Here is an 11113-nt window from a genome sequence, read left to right on the forward strand (position 1 = left end):
CAAATAAAAATTCAAGTCTAGAATTTGTCAGAAGACAAACAGCACACGCTTTTTATAAAGCTATATTCAATTAAAGTCAAAATAATTCAGAGATTAATGATGATAAAGTACAATGGGTCGTAACCAGTGACACAATGTTCATGTATGTACATGTATGAAGTGAACTGTTAAGGTTTATTAGATAGATGAAGTTTGAAGTTATCATTTTATAATACACGTATATAATACTCTAAAAAATGCTATAGTTATATAATAAACGTTTTTTCATTCACATCATGCAAAAAGTTTTTTTTTTTATTCATTGTAATCAGATGTAATCACTTTGCCAATGTAATCATTAATTTAATCAGACACTTTCAGAAATGATGTCATTATTAATTTAATTTAATGGTACAAATGACAAAGTAATTGTAGTTTAATCAATGACATTGAAAGTAATCGGGCCCATCTCTGGTCAGCAATTATGTTTTGAAAAAAATCGGTCAAAATTACAAGTGAAAAGTTCACAAATTAAACAATTGCGAAAAACTAACTTTTAGTTTGTCAATTATTCTTCTCATGAGTAGTTTGCATTTGCTTTCGGAAGATTTGGGTACCTAAACGATCTTTAACTTTGTACTTTATTTGACTGTTTTTACTTTTTGATTGCCTGATGACAATTTCGTAGTTGAAATGCTGTAACGGCGTACAAACAATTTATCACTGTTATCAACGAGAACTTGATTTAATCAATGCAATAGACCACTTTCGAGTTCATCCGTCACCGGAAAAAACTCGTCAATTATACGCGCCTTTATCATCGTCATTTGTGCGTTTAGGGGCGTCGTCACTTCCTTCCAATGTTGAGCGAGTGGTTGGAAAACTATAATTCTATATTGTACGAATTATTCGGGAAATTGAATTCTCAAAATTGACCATCAACACTGCTGTCATTAGGGAATTGTCAGTAAGTACCTACAGAGCAACCATTATTTCTAGTTTATCCTGCACAAAGACGATCACTAAAACACTTGATGAGCGTAAATAGTGCAGGGATACAGGCGAGCCCCTCTATCTGGTAAATGACGTCATAAAGGCGTCTATAATTGACGAGTTTTTGCCGGTGACGGATGAACTCGAAAGTGGTCTATTGCATACTTTTTATGTTCAAAAGAATCGGAAATGATAAGAAATTTCAGTCAAGAATATGACAGTTGTTTTGTGTATTTGAGCTTTTGATTTTGATAATTGTTAAAGTACTTTCTGTTTTAAATTTTCTGTTGAGTTTGGTATTTTTTTTATATATTACTTGTTAGATTTAAATGATAATTCATTAAAACTGTAATGAAGATCTATGCACGTAAATTGCAAAGAATGTCCTGTATGCAGTTCTGCGACAAAAAGCCAAAATGTACAGAATCGAAATTTTGATAATTAGATGCACGCGATTATTGCAAAACAAATGTTGGTTCATATTTAACAGAAGGGTCAGAATTGTATTTTACATTTTTAGTTCGAAATCATAAAACAGACTCATTTCGAACTTCGAACTTTCCACTTCCATTTTATGGAGTACATGTTAAGCATCTCATTTGAGGAAAAGGGGAAAACGTACATAATCATTAATGGATATATGAATTTGAATTTAAGAATGTTGGTATTTACTGCCACATTCCAATGAGTTGATTATTAACAATCAAGTGATACAATCTTCCACATGCGAAAGTTTTTTAGGCATTAAAATTGACCCTTCCCTCACATCAACAAACCAAATTGATGTGATCTGCTAAAAAATATCATCTAGACTATATCTACTATAATTAAAGATTCAAAAATTTCTAAATCTAGACTGCAGAAAATTATTGTATAATGGTTATATCTTGCCACTAATTGATTATTGTTGTGAAGTGTGGAGTAGTTGTAGCAGTGAGGGATTAAAAATGATCTTAAAATTACAAAAGAGGGCTGCTAGATTAATTCTAGAAACAGACCCATTCGCTCCTTCTGCACCCTTATTCAAACCATTAAACTGGATGACAGTTGAACTGAGAATAGAATATCATAAGTTAGTGATGACATTTAAGTGCATTTAAAATGATGCCCCATCATATCTTACTAACAAGTTTCATAATGTTTTAGACAGAAACCAATACACCTTAAGAAATGCTGTTCAAGGAAAACTCAAACTCCCTAAACCAAAAACAGAATTGTTGAAAAAATCTTTTATGTATTCTGGACCATTCTTGTGGAATAATTTGCCAATACCTTTAAGAAATAGTACAAATGTTAATTCTTTCAAATACAAAATAACAATCATTTATTGAATGTGTATTTTTTTCATCACATTTGATCAAGTTGTATTGAACATTATTATCATACTTGACTTTTTATACTAATGTATGCAATGTATATGTTTGCATTTTGTTTGATTTCTCATAATGAGGGCCTTAGGGAAGATTAGTTATATAGCTAACTGTGTAACCATCGTAAATTAAAGTATAATTGTTGTTGTTGTTATTGTTGTATAGCCAACAACGTCTGGATCAATTTGATCTCAGATGCATCTATTCATCAGTGACGCTCTAATAAAAAAAATATTTAAAAGGCCGAATAAATTACGATGTTGAAGAGCACCGAGGACCAACACTTCCTTAAAGCTTTGCTTAATATCCATGATTCCATTTTTTGTTAATTTATAATAATAACTTATTACTTGACAAAATACGTAAAACTGAGATTTTCACACAATTTCCTATTTCAAGAAACTATAAATTCAGCTGACAGACAAAACCGAAACTGATGACAGACGAGCGGACAAACCGGCAGACGAGTGGAAGGTTCCGCAAATTGCAAACAGGTATATGCAAGTCAATTGTAATTAAGGGGTTTGAAAACATGAAACACGTATTTTTATCTAGATTATAATTCTAAGAAATAATAAATATCCAACAAAACATGACATCTATTTAAATTTTTCACACGCCAACTACTGGTACCATTGCATCGGGTTTCAATATACACCAAAACTATTTAGACGAAGTATAAAACTATATTTGCTACATAAGTTAAGATTGTTGTTTGTAATTTTCAGTTTCGGAAGGAAGTTGTGAAGGTCAGTGATCGTAAGTGCAAATAATTTTATTATGAAATTTAGTAATACACGAGTTATAGCTGTAGAATCTATTTCTCATAAGAAAGGTAAAAGATACCAAAGGGACAATCAAACACTTGATTAGAAAATAAACCGACAACGCCATTGCTTAAATATTGCATTTTCATTGTGTCATTTTTGCTGATCGGGTAATATCCTTGTATCATGGAAATGAAAATTCATTTTCATCAATTTCATCGTCTTTCTTCTTAATTATAAATTTATGTCAACTTATTTTATGTGCATTAGTTTTATCAATGGAGTTTTATTTCTATATGTTTTATAACTACTACGACTTCTTTTAATCAAAACGCTTATGTTTATAGTTTCATTTTGTGGAAATTATAAAGTCTTTTTCAATCATAATGCAAAGGAATTTGAGAACGTTTTACTGTTACTCATTCGAATAATATACGAATATGTTCGTAAAACTTTATCCTTTGCAGTTGAACTCAATACAGTGGTTACATATGTGGGCATTGGCGCTGCAAGTGGTTTAGCATTAGGAATACTTGTGTGTATAATCATCGAAAGGCTATGCCGCAGACGGAACCAACCTAAAGGTGAAAATCGAACAAGGGATATTAAAAGAAAACACGGCCACGTCACTTGTATTTTGTCTATCTGATGAGTTAAACCTTTTTCAACTGATTTTTAAAGTTCGTTCTTATGTTGTACTGTTATACCACTGCCCCATGTTAGGGGAAGGGTTGGGATCCCGCTAACATGTTTAACCCGCCACATTATTTATGTATGTGCCTGTCCCAAGTCAGGAGACTGTAATTCAGTGGTTGTCGTTTGTTTATGTGTTACATATTTGGTTTTCGTTAAAAAAAAATTACATAAATAAGGCCGTTAGTTTTTTCGTTTGAATTGTTTTACAACAAATGGAAGTTTTTAACGACCTTGACTGGCTATACAGCCCTTGCACGGTCGGTATTGTTTTACATTGTCTTATCGGACCTTTTATAGCTGAGTATGCGGTATGGGCTTTGCTCATTGTTGAAGGCCGTACGGTGACCTATAGTTGTTAATGTTTGTGTCATTTTGGTTTTTTGTGGATAGTTGTCTCATTGGCAAACATACCACATCTTCTTTTTATACGTCAAGAAATTTTTGTTTATGAAAAAATAGTAAGGGGATAAGGAAGGAACCGAGCTTTCACACACGTTTCTAGCCCCACCACATTCTGCATGTGTCTGTCCTAAGTGAGAAGTTTGTAATTCAGTAGTTATGGTTGGTTCTTGTCTGACATTAGTATTCAGTAAATTTAGATTGATTAGTATTCAATTAGATCATTAGATTTCTCCTTTGAATCATTTCAACTTTTTAAGTCGTTGTCTTTTATAACTGATTATCACTTAAGGCGTGTTTTCTGATTGTTGAAGGCGTGGTGTGATTCGTAATTGATTACATCAACGTAATAAAATTGAGAATGGAAATGGGGAATGTGTCAAAGAGACAACAACCCGACCAAATAAAAAAACAACAGCAGAAGGTCACCAACAGGTCTTCAATGTAGCGAGAAATTCCCGCACCCGGAGGCGTCCTCTAGCTGGCCCCTAAACAAATATATACTAGTTCAACTCTGGTGGATATTCGCAATCATCTCAGTAAAAAAAATCATTGTTAATTTAACACAGATATGATTACAATGCAACTTTACATATTTACAAAGAAGAAAAGAATGACCTATGTTTTATAATAGAGCAATGTGCATAATGAACATTTCCCATTTCCATTCTCAATTTCATAACCAGCATTGTTATTCTGTACTATATCTGATATACTGCAGCGTATAAAGTCATTCATATTGACTGCACCACGGAAAAGTCAACAAATGATGATATGTAAACAAGTGTGCCACTTAATACTTGGCACTATCACCAGCCCAATATAGTCAGCACTTCAATTATATGGCCCTTTTTTTATAAATTTCTGTTTACGAAACTTTGAATTTTTCGAAAAACTAAGGAATTTCTTATCCCATGCAATACTTTAGTCGCATTTTCCACAACCTTTAATTTTGAATGTTTGGTCATCAATGCTCTTCCACTATTTTTGGCTTGATCTGAGCGTTACTGATGAGTCTTAAGTAGACGTAATGCGCGTCTGGCGAATCAAATCATTATCCTGGTACTATTAACAACTGTCCTTCCAAAAAATACATAAAACCCGTCGTGAGGCAAATCAATGTAAACCACTTTTGAATATGTGTATTTGCATCAAATTATATGGGACGTTTCAACAATTGTTTCTTTGTTAAATTTGCATTTTTTCAAAAATTGTGCAAAATCTATCTTTGTTTTAAATAAAAAAATATTTGGCACAATTAAAGTTTTATACTGTCCAATACTAGAGAAAACATAGTACATAACATCATTATATATAAAAAAAAATATATATATATAAGAGAATGTGGTATGATTGCCAATGTGACAACTCTCAACAAGAGAGCAAATAACACATAAATTAACTATTATAGGTCGTCGTACGGCCTTCAACAATGAGCAAAGCCCATACCGCATAGTCAGCTATAAAAGGCTCCGAAATGACAATGTAAAACAAATCAAAAGAGAAAAGTAACGGCCTTATTTATGTTTTTATTTGACTTTAAATAACTTCAAGTTTTCAAAATATTCTTTTGAAACACCAATCTATTTGAAATTAAATCTCTCACTCAACTTTTATTTTTAATTAGATTGGCAGCTAGTGAGCTTGATTTAATTTTATGCAACTTAACAGAAAAATCTTGTACATTAACAAGTATCTTGTCTTAGGGATGGATAAATCCTACTTTGTAAAGAATCACTCTGAAACCGATATTATCAAGATGCTTGATTTCTTGATTGACAACATATTTGTTACGTTTGGAGGACGTGTTTTTCAACAGACTGTCGGCAACCCAATGGGAACAAACTGTGCCCCTCTACTTGCTGACTTGTTTCTTTGTTATTATGAGGCTGACTTCATGCAGGAACTTCTTAGGAAGAAAGATAAGAAGTAAGCAATATCCTTTAACTCTACTTTCTGCTATATAGATGACGTTCTTTCACTAAACAATTTAAGATTTGGTGACTATGTGGATCGCATCTATCCCATCGAATTGGAGATAAAGGATATTACAGATACAGTTAAGTCGGCTTCATATCTTGACTCACATCTAGAATTTGACAATGAGGGTCGGTTGAAGACAAAACTTTACGACAAAAGAGATGATTTCAGCTTTCCAATTGTGAACTTTCCATTTCTAAGTAGCAACATTCCAGCAGCACCTGCATACGGGGTATATATCTCCAAATTGATACGATATTCCCGTGCTTGCATTTCCTATCATAATTTTCTTGATAGAGGGTTACTGCTCACAAGGAAGCTATTAAACCAAGAGTTCCAAATGGTGAAGTTGAAATCATCCCTTCTTAAATTTTACGGACGCCATCATGAGTTGGTTGACCGTTCACAAATGTTATCGGATATGTTCCTTACGTCGTCACTACAATCCCGTTCCCTTTCATGAATTTGACCTACCGAATTAGAATATTTACCGGATTTGTAATCACATAAGCAACACGACGGATGCCGCATGTGGAGCAGGATCTGCTTACCCTTCCGGAGCACCTGAGATCACCCCTAGTTTTGGTGGGGTTCGTGTTGTTTATTCTTTAGATTTCTATGTTGTGTCACGTGTACTATTGTTTTTCTGTTCGTCTTTTTCATTTTTTAGCCATGGCGTTGTCATTTTGTTTTAGATTTATGAGTTTGACTGTCCCTTTGGTATCTTTCGTCCCTCTTTTAAGACATGTAAGAGGTATAACAAACTTTTAAAGAAACAAAAATGGTCATATAATGAAGTACATGAATATAAAATGTCAATAAATGCAGTCGGAAAGAATGAACACAAAATCCCTTTAACTGTTCACTGAAACATAAATATTTTTGTTTACTCAAATCATTTAGAAAAAAATAGAATATAAAAAGAAAATCTTTGATCAACTTTCAGATTCGATGAATAAAAATCCTCAGGAATACTGGAGAAAACTAAAATCACTAGAAAACAAAAATATAGATGGAGATGATGATTTAAAAGAAATGTTAAAGGACAGTGAAAGCACAATTAAACATTTCCAAAATCAAGGAAAGTTTTCAAAAATAAATAATGATTTTCAAACCAAAATTGAGCAAAAGCTGAAAAATATTGAAGATAGTATTTCTTTTAACACTGAGACAGACAGGCCTACTACTTGCTCTGAAATAAAATGTATTTAAAAAAACTTAAAAAATGGAAAAGCAAGCGGTCCAGAACTCTTTGTCTGTTTTGTAGATCTTAAAAAGGCTTGTTTCCCTTCGGAGAATTGGAATGCTTCATAAATTAGCTAAAATGGGTGTAGGGAAACATATGTTTGAAATAATAAAACAACAGTTTATTCATACTGAAGCATCTTTAAAATATAATGATAAACATTCTAGATTCTTTCCCATTGACCGCGGAGTAAAACAAGGGGACAGTATTAGTCCCACAGTCTTCAATTTATTTATTAATGATATAGTTGAAAATTTGAATATGGTGTTTAATATTGCGTCTGAGCAAAGTAAGCTAAATGACCTCAAATTGACCAGTGTCAAATTAATGGCAATTTTTTATATTTAACAGAAAACAGACACGATAATATGCAAATAAAAAAACACCCATGCTCCTGATTTCGGACAGGTATAATACATGTGTAAGCAGCAAATTGAATGTATTAGCTAGATCCAAAACCATTTTTAATGTGGAACATGGTTATTACGGCATAAAACAAATGATTAGCAAGTAGCTTTTGTCTTATTGGTAGGAATATGCTCCTGATTTCGGACAGGTATAATACATGTGTAAGCAGCAAATTGAATGTATTAGCTGGATCCAAACCCATCTCTAATGTGGAACAAGGTTATTACGGCATAAAACAAATGATTAGCAAGTAGCTTTTGTCTTATTGGTAGGAATACATTCCACATTCTATGAAATAAAATAATCGTACTTTAAAGTTTAATCCCGCTGCAAATGTTTGCATCTGTCCTTAGTCTGGAATCTGATGTACAGTAGTTGTCATCTGTTTATGAAGTTCATATGTGTTTCTCGTTTATATATAGATTAGACCGTTAGTTTTGCCTTTAGAATGGTTTTATACTAGTAATTTTTGGGGCCCTTTATAGCTTGTTATTCGGTGTGAGACAAGGCTCTGTGTTAAATGCCTTAACTTGACCTACAATGGTTTACTTTTATGAATTGCTACTTGGATGGAGTGTTATCTCATTGGCACATACCACATCTTCCTATATATCTATTTAAAAATGTTTTTAATAGAAAAGTAAAAAAAAACGACTCGGGGACCTAGGTGAAACATTACCTCTACCAATAAGAACCCTATAAGTGTCATCCATTGGTATAGTAGTTTGAACTTCCACGTTGGTAAAAAATAGTATCGAAATAAAAACATTATTTATCTCCCGACTTTATATTTAACACCACTCTCATTATACACAAATTTTCCTGATTTACAATAAAAAGAAAATATTGTCCTCCACAAACATGATAATGAAACACTGAAATATAATTTACAATTCATTTGAAATAAGAATTAGCATTAAAAAAAAGTTCCAAGGTTCACGTATTGACTTTTTTTTTTTAAAAGCAACTTGTTGTATAAGGTTTGTGATATTCATCTACATGAAAGGATAGGCCATCTTTAACAGGGACTACCAATCAGTTGCATTGTAGAGAGCAAGCTTTATTTTTTGGTTTTTTTTTTTGTGTACTGGAGCGATCATTTTCAAACGCTTTATCATACATTCTCTTGCAGTAGTATAACTTATAGGCCTGTTAGCCTTAATCAAACCACATTTATCTTTAGAGGACAAGATTTTTAAATGTTAGCAAATTAACTTTGCGAACAAATCGTGTAAAATTTTAGTCATGTTAACTGGCTTTCTTGTAGATCTAACTTTGTAGTTAAAATTAATATCTATCTATAATGGTGTTCAAAATCATTTAATAACCGCAAAATTTCGTTAAAACTACCAATACAGTGGAAGCAACCCAACAATGGGATGTTAGATTTGTCTGAAAATTTCAGGACTGATAGATGTTGTACAATATTACCGGTTTCAGATTTGCTCTAAAAACTTTCGTGATATTACACCAAAACTGCATTTACCGCGTTGTTCCATTCGTAGAAATGGCGGCCATGTTTGTTGATGGATCAAAACTTAAGATACAATTTATAGATTGAATACCCAAAGAAGGTATTTGGCCTAATAGTTGCAGAGGAGAATATTTTAAAATGTAAGATAACTTGATGAACAAATTGTGTAAAATTGTCTTAAAAGGGCAATCCTTAAGGGGTCAATTGACAATTTTGATCATACATAATTTTTTGTAGAACATTATTGCGGTTTACAGTTTATATCTACACGTATCTATAACAGTATTCAAGATAATGACATAAAACTGCGAAATTTTCTTAAAACTACTGGTGGCAGCAACCCAACAATGGGTTGTTCGATTCGTCTGAAAATTTCAGGGCAGTATATCTGGAACAATTGAAAACTTTTACTCCCATGTATTTGACCCCTATGTTCTAAATATAGCTGTGGTGGCCATGTGTCTCAATGGATCAAATCAGATTATATAAACAATTTAAACTTAATACCCTAAAGAACAATATTTTGTTAAAATTTGAATGCATTTTCCCAGTAGTTTCAATGGAGAATATTTTTGAAATAGTTTGATAAGACAAGGGACGCCAAGTGAGAGCATTAACTCACATTGAGACCTTTGAGCATCGGTGAGCTAATCAAAGCGGGAAAGTGCTGTAAAAGTAGTTAATAACAGGTTTTCAATTTGTATGTATTTTTAGTCCAGTTATAGAATTATCTTGCATAGTACAGAGGTGGCTGCTAGTATTTAAGGTTAGACTTCGAGTTTTCTTGTTCCTTGTTTATCTATATTTACAACGAGGGATGCCAAGTAATGGCATTAGCTTACATGGTGACCTTTGGGCATTGGTGAGCTAAAAATCCAAGTCAAGGTCAGAAATTCACAACACATCACAAGGTGCTGCACCTATATTCCAAATATCAAATTGATATCAGGGTCAAAGGTCAAAGGATGCTCATATTGATATGTGACAATTTTCTATTGTAAATTACACCTTCATGTAAAAGATCATAAGAACATACATGTACAATGCTAAATTATCTCACCTTCTTTACGAACCATTGATTTTATGTTAATAGTCCTAACTATAAAGCTTTACTTCAAGTATCACAAACTTAACAGAATCCAAGAAATGAGGTCAGGGTCAGATAACCAAGTATACATTACAATCATTCAATACACCAAATACAGTATTAAATAGTTTCTAAGAAATACTCAACCAAGAAAACTAAACATTTACCAATGAACCATGAAAATAAGGTCAAGGTCAGATGAAACATGCCAGAAAGACGATCCCTTTCAATCAATCTATTTGTTATATATAGTTGACCCTTTGCTTATAGTATATAAGAAACAAATTTAAACCCACTGCATTTGTTTGTACCTTTATAACCAGTATATTTTAGATACAAGAATGTTAAAATGTGGAATTCAAAGATTTGTTATAATTCAGTATTAGTTAAGATATTTAGCACTAGCTTAAGAAATAATTTACTTGATAAATAGTTAATATAAATCTTCACAATTTTAGATAAGTGTAAAGCAAATTATAATGTAATCCTCTGAGGGCTAAATTGACAATAGAGAATTAAGGATTAAAGAAGTGTTATATATACAAAAAGGATTTCTTACTTTTTAAGATGATTTAGGTTATGTCACAAAGACTGGATATTTGCAAAATAGATAAACTAGCATTATTACATGTATTATGTAAATTAGATTATTTGAGTATTAATTTTATGTAAATTAAATAATGAAAGACAATATATATTAGTTGACCATGTAGT

Source organism: Mytilus galloprovincialis, chromosome 7, assembly GCF_965363235.1.
Source record: "Mytilus galloprovincialis chromosome 7, xbMytGall1.hap1.1, whole genome shotgun sequence".
Taxonomy (NCBI): domain Eukaryota; kingdom Metazoa; phylum Mollusca; class Bivalvia; order Mytilida; family Mytilidae; genus Mytilus; species Mytilus galloprovincialis.